This window comes from Sinohyriopsis cumingii, chromosome 4, assembly GCF_028554795.1.
Source record: "Sinohyriopsis cumingii isolate HCF-2022 chromosome 4, ASM2855479v2, whole genome shotgun sequence".
Classification (NCBI taxonomy): domain Eukaryota; kingdom Metazoa; phylum Mollusca; class Bivalvia; order Unionida; family Unionidae; genus Sinohyriopsis; species Sinohyriopsis cumingii.
The window spans coordinates 34658256-34670844 of record NC_142964.1 but is presented as its reverse complement, the minus strand read 5'-3'; positions in this window follow the sequence as shown (position 1 = coordinate 34670844).

Genomic DNA, 12589 nt, shown 5'->3' with positions numbered 1-12589 from the left:
ATTTACCAAGCACTTGTCCCCATAAATCTAATTAATTGTTCTCGTGCCCAAGTGAATACGCTGTTTATATATCGACAGAAATTCGCACCCTTACAGGAACTAATTTTTGAACAACTGAATTTTTTTAGATTTACCCTTTGAATAGTTTATCTGCTCATCAGATAATAAACTATAGTCGATCAGCATTGATTCTGGATAAAATGGATAGTCATTATGCGCATCATGAAGCTCAACAGGATAGTTAAGATCAACTTCAATAAAATAACTAGCATCAGAATTCTCACATCCATATGGTATGATCTTATCAGTTTCATCCAAAAACTGTTTTTCACTGATCCATCTGAAACCACCATATTGCACACACTCAGACATTCCGTATCCATAAAGGTTATTGTTATCAGGGTAGGTTATAAAACTTCATGGCGCCATATTATCATAGTCGGGTAGATATTTATTATTAGCTTTAGCATATTTTATGTTATGACGCTTTTTCCACCTCGGATTCCACATTCTATAAAGTTGAACATATCTGGGTCTGTTAACATCTCCAGTTTTATTTTGCTATACTCCAGTAATGCGTCCCAGCTTAGACCGGGTGCTGAATAATACCAAGCTGGGTCGATTCCGTTGTTATCAGCGCTGACATCTCTGAAATTATCAGATATATCTACGAGCAACAGCACATCTGTGATAAGATACAAATCATGATACTCTCCCAAGTTTTTTGCAGCCGAACGAGTCCCATATCGATTTAGCATAATCATAGTCATCATACTAACATTTTCAAGATTTGACCGAGAATAAAACTTATCTCTGTCAGGTAAAGACGTGTTATCAAGTCTGCTCCAATCATCATGATATTCGTAAGGAAAAATCCTTTCTGCGTCAATAAACTGCTAGCAGTTTCACCGAAATGTTCAGTCAAATTCTAAAACTTATCGCATCCTTTTACTAACTTGTCTAACGATTCAGCCATAAACTGCAGACTATCATTACATCTTATCTTGCCGAGTGTAACAGACGTGTACTTTACAGTGTCATTTGAGATGCTTTTTATTTTATCGTTATTAATTTTAGGCGGTTTATTATATCTTTCTTTCCGAACGCTTTAACTATATTATGAGAATCATATCCTCTGAAATTGTTAAAAACAAAAGGAACGAAATCTGGTGCGGGATATTTTAAATTACATTTGTTATGTGCTGGACCGCGATACTACCAGTAATATAACAATGATCTTTTACATGATCTTGAGGCAAAAGAGCCTGTTCACAAAGCTTCTCGTTTTACTGTTAGCGGTTCCATTTTAGTTTTCGTCTTAGGGAGTAACATCAGGATAAAATCAACTTTATCCGTGACGTTTTTCAGAAGTCAAAGATCAGGATTTCGCCACGATAAACTTTTATTGATTTTGATCAACTTTTGTCAGCACCGAAAACAACCTTATATGCTACTCCACAAGGAATATTTTCTTGATTTTTTTTGTCGAAGAGTCATCAGGGTTATTTTCTGCTGCTCGTACTGGAAGTAAAATAGACTCGAAATTTGCGTAAATTATAAAAGGCAATTTCATCTTGTGTCTGAAATTTTTAAGTTGTAATATTTTGTCGTCTTCGCCAGGCATAGATATTTGCTATACGTTAGAGCAATACTCGAGATGTCGATCAAGTACCTGTTGAGACTTACAGCCATGGAAGCATATGAAACAGAAATATTTCTTTTCCTTATGCTCCGACTAGCCCGTTAAAGTTTTTGATCCACACATAATGATTTTTCTAAAACTGCAAGTTTATTGTCTGCTGACGTGCACATTCACTAATTGTATATCGGGTAGATATTAAGATTATCGTCAACACCAAACACGTTTACTCCACCAGGTAACAGCTGTTTATTTTGCTTTTCGAATTTTGGAATTTGATTTTCAGCGACTGAAAACTTAACCCAGTAAAATTGCGTTTATTAACATGACTAATATAATTTGATACTTGATAAGGATGATCTCGTGTTGGAAATATTGCCGATAATAGAGCCTGCTGAAAAACATTTGATGTCACATTGCTGATATTAATACAACATTTTGTGTTTTTTTTTTAGTTAGCAGCTCGACATACGAGCTACTTCGCAGTGGATTATATTTCATGGTGTAAAATAAAATTTATGTTACTTTATCAAATCTCCAACCAGACCCTGATGCTGTGTACTCATCAATTTTCTTCCATATCTCTTGAAAGATATTATCTGACAACGACATTACATCTGCCCTGGTTACAATTCGATGAATTTTTGATGTGATACATGGATTAGCAAATTCCTCGTGTTGCTGAGCAGCAAACTGCTCTAACGTAGGTGTTGGATTGGCAAGCCTGTCATCAGCTTGCTGCTGTGATCCCGAAGATATATATATAGCTTAGAAACCTGAACATGCAACTGAACTATAATCTTTAGACTCTTATGCGTGGCAAGCTCAGATTTAATTGTTGGCAGAAGTACATGATATAAATTTTTGGCAGAGAAATTTACTAGTAAGAATTTGTTATCAGATCTTCAGCTGTTATCGATCTCAACAAATGCAGCTGCAATTTGTTTAGGTTGATATCTTTCAGTCGAGAATAAACGTTTCTTTTTGCGATATCAGCAAATTTCAACATCCTCTATATACAGTTTTTATATCTCTCTAATTGTAAGATATAAAATTGTGAATTAGAGAAAAGAATTGCTACTATTATAAAATGGACGAAATTATGCTTAGTGGACATGAACTAACGGTTGTTGAGCAGGAGATATTTTAAGTTCATCAGAAGTACAACTGCTACGCAGGAAATATGCTGGAAGTGATGATTAATATTAAAACTAAAGCTTGATTTCAGATTAGAACTCCGGCTGCTTATAAGATAGCAGTGAAATCGGAGAATTATGCTGAAATATACTGAAATGTTTATCAAGGACTTTATTTATACTCTGTTCTGTGATGATATTGCAACGGGGATGCGAGTTTATCAGGCAAATGGTAGTGTAACAGACAATAATATCGAACAATTATCTTTACAAGACGAGTTTCAATGTCATCCTGTTTAGTATGTGTACGAGGCCAGTGACAGAGGTGTGATATATATTAAATCAACAAAACAATTGTGGTAATATAAATAATGATGGTTATTAAGGTGTATATGTTAGAGGAAGTAATACTAACCAAGTTAAATATTATTGTTTGAAGTTTTTCGTGAACTAATTTAAAATGACTTGGTAGTTGATCACCTTAACAACATCCAGACAGATAACAGACTTAAGAATATCGAACTTGTAACAGAAAGAAAACACCAGGAGAGGTAATGCTGGAAATCCTAACAATTTCAAAAATCTAAGACCGGTAGTATCAAGTAACTCTGAAACTAAAGAAGAAATGTCGTTTCCTTCTCTGAAAGTATTTTAAGATTAATAAACATTCAGTCAAATTTGTCGCATATGGTATCATTAAATCAGCATTATCGAAAAAAAAGTAATGTCAGAATCCTCATTTGTTATCCATCATCTGCTGTTTAGTATTTGCGCAACGTCGCTATTTATCAAGCAGGAATTGACGTATTTATTTCAAGTTTTTTTTTTATCGTATTCGACTATGATATTTCCATGTCCAAGTATATGATGAAATTCTATGCAGTTGAGCAACATCAAATTATTTTTTCTCGTTCTGCTTCAAAGAGAGCTACCACGTTAACATCACCACGGAACATATTTCTACAGACTCTTCCAGCTGATAAAGATTTACAATATTAGCTTGAGTAACAAATCTATCCGTATTTGACAATTAACATACAATTGCAGTTTATTTACAGATCAATTTTCAGAATATTTCTAGATCTTCCCTTGTCAAACAACAGTGAGCCCATTTCTCGACAGTCTTTCATTCATTCATTGGCAGCTCAGTCTGGTTTTGGCATCGTCTATTGTGGCTGTGCAGGCCTATGCGCGAGTGACAGTCCCTATTGCAGTTGGTGCAGACATAATGGGAAGTCTGAGGTTGCTGTCGCACTCTTCTTTCTCTCACGTTTCTTTGTCGCCAGCTGGCCTCTCCTCGCATCAGCGACTGCTATGCCCCTACTTACTGTCAGCCTCCAGGTGCCTCGGTCCTCGGCCTACACTTCCCAGATGAAATGTCGCATGCCTTCATGTCCCTCTTGCACACATCCTTGAAACTGAGTGATGGGCGGCCGACTCTTCTGGTGCCAGTGGGCAGCTGTCCATTTTGGATGTCCTTTGGCAGCCTCCCATCCTCCATACGTCCAACGTGTCTCAGTCATCGAAGGCGGCGTTTGCTCAGCAGGGAGTACATTCTGGGGATACTGCATCAGATTTGAAGAATCAGAGATATTTACACTTCGAATTTGATTTTGAAACTATTTATTTCCTGTTATTGAGGATAAATTTTCAGATGAGCCAGGTATGGTACAAGAAGATGAAGAAGTTTATATCGCATCAAAATCACGGTATAATGTAAAATATCACCTCGCTTCTTAGCTTCTTAGATTAAAAAAGTTTAATTTTACTATCTCTGAGCATAGGATATTCTGGAAGATGTTTAAGGCGTTTATGAATCGTGTACAGTTAGAAGTTCATGGCCGTCGAAGAAATATAAAATTTGATTTTCTGTTTGTTAAGACTTTTCACCTGATGGGAGAGTTCGAGAACTCCGATTTACACTTCACGCGAAGAGAATATATGATACCATTGTGCAGGTCAGTAAAATGTAAGTCTGTCCTTTTGAAATACGAAAAAATTTATTTTGACCGGATCGCTAACGACCCAGTCAAAGATTTTTTATTAAACTAGTTGGTTTCCATCTATTAAAACTATAACTATAACCTCTCTATTTGACTAAACTTCGCTCACCTTTTCTTGCTATCACTCGCTCGATGACGAATATATCCTGCTCTGTCCGCTGCAACTCCTATTCCTAGAAACTTCCAACAACATTCTCTCCTAATGAATCTTTTAGTTTGTGAGTTGCTGGTATTGTTAAAATTTTATCCACAACGAGTACTTCCTCATACCATTTCGGAGTGAATCCTTTTCAAACGTTTTCTTCACTAGTGAAATTCTAACACGATCACCAACTTTAAATTTATCTCTTCAATACATATTCTCGTTCACTTGCACCGGATTAACTAGTGTCTAGTTGGGCGACATTCCAATTGTTTTATGTGTATTGTATTGTAATTCGACACAGTCTTTGGCAGATCATCTAGATATCTGTTAGTGTTTTTGCTCTGAGTTGCTTATAGATCTTTTCTTTTAGCGTACGATTAAATCTCTCGACGTTGACACTTTTCCTTTATTTCCAGTGATGTACTAGCTGATGTTATTTTGATTTCGAAACTGCTTAAATTGCTGATAAAAAAAAACTCTGCTCCGTAATCGGTCCATTCTTTATTTGGTTTTCGTTTTGTGTTGATCATAATACCTCGTTTGGCATTACTTATAGTTTTTTTCTTTTTATTATCTGCAAACGCGCATTTACTAAAAATATCAACTACGTTCATCGGGTACCTTTTGTTCTCATTATGCTGTGAAATATTTGACATATCAACTAGATATATTCCCATATGTCATCAATTGCATTTGCGATAAACTTCGTCCAGGAACCATTTTTTAGGTTTGTGAAGTACAAGTGCTAGAGCGCTCTGCACTCCATTGTCTTTAAGTACATTTTTACCAAGCGGCATCGTTCCGATGCCAAGTTTACATTTCGCTCCAGTGATACCTTGTACTAGCTTAGGACCAATTCGCTCTCTTATTCCTTTTGGTTTCATATAACTTAGCTCATCAAGCATAATACGGTCGCAACCAGATTTATCATTTTCGGTGTCACGGTAACATTTGACATGACGCATTGCGATTGCATCGACCTGGTTATATGGTTCCTGACCCGAGACTGGATTGTCATTTTCATCAAGTTGTTTATCGAGGTGATTCCAAGGCTACGGGGCAGTGTCCATCCTTTTCTGAGTTTCGGTAATTTACCAATTAGCTTATGATTATTTAAGTCGGATCCGATTACAGCTCGCCGATTACAACACTGGCAGTAAATTACTATTTTATCTAGCTCTGTACAGAGATCATAGTCAGCTTCACATTCACACGAATTGCTTTGCATTTTTGTTACAATTTCACCATCGACTAAAATAATTTCAGGAATTCTTTGCTTTCTTTGATGTCCAGGTAATAGTGAATCACGTTTAAGAAACATACTTTTTTTCCCTGCCACAGGTAGCATATATATTTTTCAGCATTAGTCAGTTATTTTTAGTTATTTCCGTAGTTTCGCTTGTATTTTCCGTTTTAATTCTGCATTTCAGGCAATACGTGGTCATTTTTATATTTGCTTGTTAACTAAAATTGCAATTTTATTGTTTTCCAAGCTTGGTTTAGGTGTACATTGTAATATAAGTTTCAGAAAAGTAATTTGCATCAGCGAACCTAGTGGTACGTTAGGGGAAAAATAATAAATAGATTGATCTTGACTACCTTGTACTAAATACGACCGCTGCGAATTGAGCACTTCACTAAAATAGAATTTACTTCTCTTATATCCACTGGTACCTCGCCATTGTATGAAATTAAATCACTTTGCGATCCAGAATTGTTTTCGAGCAAGACCTAGCATCGATCCGATGCTGCTGGCGGTACTAAAATATACAAAAAATTAAAAATATTCAAAGGGATTCTGGCACGCAGTGTGTTGTAAGTTGGAATGAGTTCAAAATTACCTGATGCAGATTCAACTTTAGTTGTAATCAATGACTAGTTAGATCTGTAACGTTATACGCGCCTTGTGGCATCTTAATATATATCCAAGTCGAGTCTGACTGGATCGATTGAAATGTGAAATCATCATTGATGCTTGTTTTCACATTTGCCATTGAGAGCCAAGCTGTAGCTTATACTAGTCATATTTCGTATTGTTTATCGCTATCAAGTTCGATTGGTGGATTATAAATAACAGAGAAGTTTGCACTGTCCGCTGTAGTCTACGATGAGTCAAGCAGTAATGCAGTTGATAACATTCTTTATTTATCAGACAGATGAAACTGAACTGCTGGCAGTTTGTGTTTTGCTGTTAGCGAATTAATTCGCCACGAATCAAATCACTATGTAAAATATAATATTCCTCGGATGTTAGATAACGGTTTGTTCTGAGATTATCTAAAATATCAACAATTTCGTTGTTGATTTATGTGCTTGCATTTCCGGCTTTCTTTGATGATGTTAATAGTATCAACTATTTCAACGGTCGAGTTAAAGATCTTTAGACCATTAGATGTTTTTCTTCTTCAGGTTTTCCTCGGGAAGACATTTATCACGCCTTCTATTAGAATCCTTAAATAGATCATAAAATGACCATTTGTATGAAAATTTTATAGTTTTGTACCAGTTAGCAGTATAAAACATAACACCAGCAATAAATCTAGCACGCATTTTAATATACAAATTTAAAATTTCTGCTGTAATTTGTGTTGTGTCCATATTTTCTTAAGCTTGTTTTCCTTCATTATCAAATTTTGTCAGAGTTTGAATAAAATTATTGTATTTCTTTGCTGGCCATTCGTGAATTTGATAAACGTTATGTTGTTCTCTAGGAATATAATCTCTCAAAAAATTGATGTAATCTTCTGTCGATATATCTACTCTGGTACGTTTTCTATAAAACTTAATTTGATCCTCCTCTGACATTTTTGTGACTCTGATGTCGGTAAGAGCTTTGTGTTTCCCTGACAATACTTCCTGACGCTGTATAGATTCAGAAGTTAAAATTTTTGCCTCTTCCTGTAGCGTACTAGGGTCTCCTATTTTTGCAATAACTTTCTTCTGTCTTTCTTCAAGTAGACCAAGAAATCCTTTCTCTAATAATGGTTTAACATTTTCTGGCGATGCCGCAGAAACATCCGGTTGTTTGCCAAGTACAGCTTCAGTCACTGGTCTAAAAAGTCTAGCAGTTTCTTCTGCAGTTAGCTGTAGACCTTGAAGTTCCTACTCAGTCTTCTTCTTAAATGCGGCCTTCGTTGCAACAAATTTCTTATGAACTTATATTCGTTTCGCATCCATTTTTATAAGTGTCTATTAGATTAATTTTCATAATCCAAAACTTTATCTATTCCACATCTAAAGAAACGATTTCGATCTCGTGCTAGTTTAACAAATAAAAAGAAATTGTAATATGCCCGAGCAGCAGGCTGTTCCGACACTGGCATCATGCCAGTAGCGTTTTGATAAAGATCAGCAAATGTATATTTTAATACACCCCCGCATTGCTATCGGGCTATGTTTTGTACATCTACGTTGCCCAGCGAAAAGCATGAGACAACCTGTATTTAGCCTGTTAAATCGATTGATGTTATAAAATCCTTGTGCCAGATATACTGCATTACATTTTCTGTTGCGCGATAGTGAAAAATAAGATTTTTATCTTATCCATCTCGACATTACTTAGAGAGATGTCATCAAAGACAATTATTTTGCGCTGGTCTGAATCTAGCTCGGCAACTGGAATTAGATCTTCAAAATGTTTTATGATAAATATATCATCGACAGCGCAAAGTTCATTTTTTTAAATGCTTCATTGTATTCGCTAAGCAACTTGTGTTTTATCCTGTTGTGGATTGATCGTGTAGATATAAACTCGATTGTTGTAGAAGAGGTTGTTAAGTAACAGATTCATCGAAAGGTTAGTTTTGTCCGTTCCAGTTCGTCCTAGTATCAGATAATGGCAATCAGGTAGGTGGTGGTTATGTTGATGTTTTATTAATCGCTCCGTGTCAAAGTTGATTATGCTCATTCTATACTAGATGTTCATAAAATGTTACGTTAATGGACAGCTCAACAAACGAAAACACAAAAGTAACTACAAACACCCCGGCTGGCGCAAACTTAACAAACTGTCTCAAGAAGTCTGGAGATAACAAAGACAGGTGACTTAAATCTGTCAGGTCAGCGAGTGCTAGACCTTGAGACAACATATCGACCAATCTATGCAGATAAACTCACAAGCCGTAAGCTTTGCACAACTAAACACGGTCAGTAATAATAAGTTATCAATAACTGGTGGAAAGATGACCGGAAAAGTCAATTTGAGTAAACAAAATTAGGAAATCTTGAAACCAATTACCCTCCTAACATAAATAACTCACAAACATTTAGTTATGCACAACCTTGCGCGGTCGATAATAAGTTTTAAATGACTGGTGGGACGATGGCTAGAAATTTGGATATGGGAGGAAAATAAATATTTAATGATCAACTTGATAATAAAACTTTGACTAATAATGATTTTATAGCAAATGTCAAGTTTATCAAAGACAACTTTGTGATAAAATCCCGTGATACGATGACTGGTGCGTTAAAGATAGGCTAGAATACAATAACAAAGACTTATAATCCAGTCGGTCCATTTGATCTAACAAATAAATAGTTCGTGGACGCTGAAATAAATGCAGCATCAGCAAGTGCAATTATTCCTGCAGATGCAACTTATCTTAAAACATCCAGAGGCACAGCTACATGTGAAATTGATATGGCTGCCACCAAGATTACTTCTATGTATGTGCCCGTTTCTGTCAATAAACAGTACATGAATAGTGTTACCCACTCGCTTGCAATTGGTGGTAGTACAAAACGATTAACAAATGGCGTTCGCTCCATCCCACAACTCGCTGGTACTGCTAATAACCGTTGGGGGATTTTTTTTTTTTTTTGTTGCAACAGCAGCAAGTTATTATCCGAGAAATAATCCAAGTTATGCGTTTGCGTTTAACAGAATTTTATATCAGTTGTCAGAGTGGGTCACAAACGAAGAAAGATTTAACTTTTGGATCAAATTAAGTGTCCATAGGCCGTTACGATTTGGAAATTTCAACTACGAGGTCGACTAAATGCTAATGTCGGAAGAGTTTATAACTGGCAATTAGACGGATCGGATGGTGATTCAAAATGGACTGCGCTGTATAAGGTATCGAATGTTTCTGTTAGTGTTTCTCAGCAATTTACATTTGATCCTGCAGTAACCACAATCAAGTGCTCGTATTTCCGGATTTATGTAGTCGACACTGAGCTTCCATAAACAGGTTTGACGTTGTTTCAGATATATACACTTGACGATTTAATGTAATTTTGTTGATCCTCCATCGATCAGAGTCTCAAAGGAGTTTTATAATTTTATACTAAACCCGAAAGCGGAAATAATACTAGCTGATCAGCTAGACACAGGAAGTGTTGAGGAAGCAATAGCAGTAAATATAATTGCTCGAATGAAGAAAAAAAAATACTTTAAATTCACCCGGTAATGAGAACAGGGACAATTTCACTAGAATTGCGGGAATGAGAGGCCCTCAACTGAAATACTGAACAGAGACTTTGATACAATTAGCAAATACTGTAATGTAAGTGAATGCGAGGAACGGCGATTAAAGATTGAATTTTTTTAAAAATATAAATACACTGCTTTGGCTAAATAAAGAAAATGTTTTGACGATCGAAAAATCTAACTTTATAAAAACAAAATGTATTGGTGGTAAAAAGCCAGAACAAGAAAGACAAAAGAAGATTATGATGAGCTTGACAAACTAACTGAAACAAGAAAACATAACGTTTCTTAAAAATCGTAAGCTCAAAGACAAATTTGCTAAACGTCGAGTATTTCGTGTGCTAGGTATGGACTACTGTGATAAAGTGACGTTGTTAGAAAGTAGATAATAGATCTAGTTCGACTAGACCCTCTCACCGGCGATAAAAAATGACATATATCACATTAATGCTACACTAAACACAATATCAGATATTGAGCAAAGGTTTGAGTTATATGATGATGTTGAACGAGATATATTTTATCAGGAGCTTGACCAAATTACAACTGTAAAACCTAGTATTGACGAAGATTGTGAAATACATAATAGTTCTAAAAAAATGTTTTTAAAAACTATATTTAAAAAAAGCTTGAAAGTTGCTGACAGAAGTAAGATACATGAATATTAGAGAGCTGATTGCTGGATACCTAAACCTACCTGTCAATGACATAAGTATAGAACAAGCAGATATTCGCGGTCTTTTGAGTTTTGCAACAGCATTTGCAATTCTCAAGCAGCATTGAAATAATTACTGAAACAGTTTCATAATGACAAGACAAGAAATAATCGAATTCATTCATATTTCATCGTGTCGCTCGAACAATGATAGAGATGAGGTCATCAAATGCTATAAATATTACCATAAAAAAACTATACTATGTCAGATAAGCTAAGAAATTATGCAGTAAAATAATAAGTATGCTGAGTTACAAATCAATGATACTAACAACATCAGGAATCGTATCAGCCGAGGAACCGCAAATCCGTCGCTTCCTATAGTGTCAGGGGCAGGTATTGTATTATCAGCGGTGAATAAAAAGATTGAGCCAAAATACGAGAACAAAAAAAACGCCATGTAAAATAGCCATAGCTACCTACAACAACATTTTTAATCAACTTCGATCTTATCTGAGTGGTGAGAAGTTTATTATGCTAGATCTGACACAGGAACTACGTGTCAAAGACGATTTGCTTGTTAATATAATACCGAACAGAGCTGTGAAATACGAAAAACATTACTCAGTAAATTTTGTGTGAAATGTGTAATATGGAGGATATTACATGGAAGATACCACGTTAATGATGAAAATATTTATTTTCCGAGGTAAGCATATGACAAATATGCTTGATAATGAAAAGTACAGCACGTATTTGAAAAGTATAAATAAGATAAAGTTGTCTTTGGTTTGCACAGAAAATTCAGATTAATTTATTAAGCTTGCATGGGTTACGGACTCACTTTCTGATGCTGTTGAAAATCTTTACAATCCAATATCTCAGAATAAATACACAGATCACAGCTGATGATAAGCTAAAGAAATGTTATGTCGATAAATGGAAATTTTATCAAGCTGTTAGAACCTTGCTCTCTTATCAGCGGTAAGACTAATTTGTACTTGTTCTGTCATGATGATGAGAGCTATATAATAGCAAAAGCTGGGATGTTAAAGCTATCTCCACAAGTAAAAAATATAATACGCTGAAAAATAGCAAAAGGAATTACCTGCGACCGGGTTGAATGACGTTGGATATCTCTTAAATCTTGGGTTATTGTAATATTTTTCTTTTTCCATTTTTCTTTTTCCGTTGTAATTGTTGCTGAGCGCGAAATAGTTTGTAATCAAGCACACACCCGTAAGTGAACCCCGGCTCTTTAAAATGAACACTTTTTTATGTTTGGAGGGGCCAGGCGAGTTGCACATGGATTAGTTTTTTTATATACAAGTTTACAATTACCCATTTAAGTATATATCGTATTCCCCCTCATAAAAACTTCTGTCACCAAATACCGGCGATATGTCTATCGCGTTTTAAGAATCAAACACATGAAGTCGTTTTCACTTGTCGATTGAACGTTTTGTCTGTACACCTTAACCACTCGGCCACCAAACTCTTTCAGATATACAGCTGAAGCATAAATATATAACTATAACTATTTTTATATTATTCTACTTTGCAGAATAACTTAATTAGTG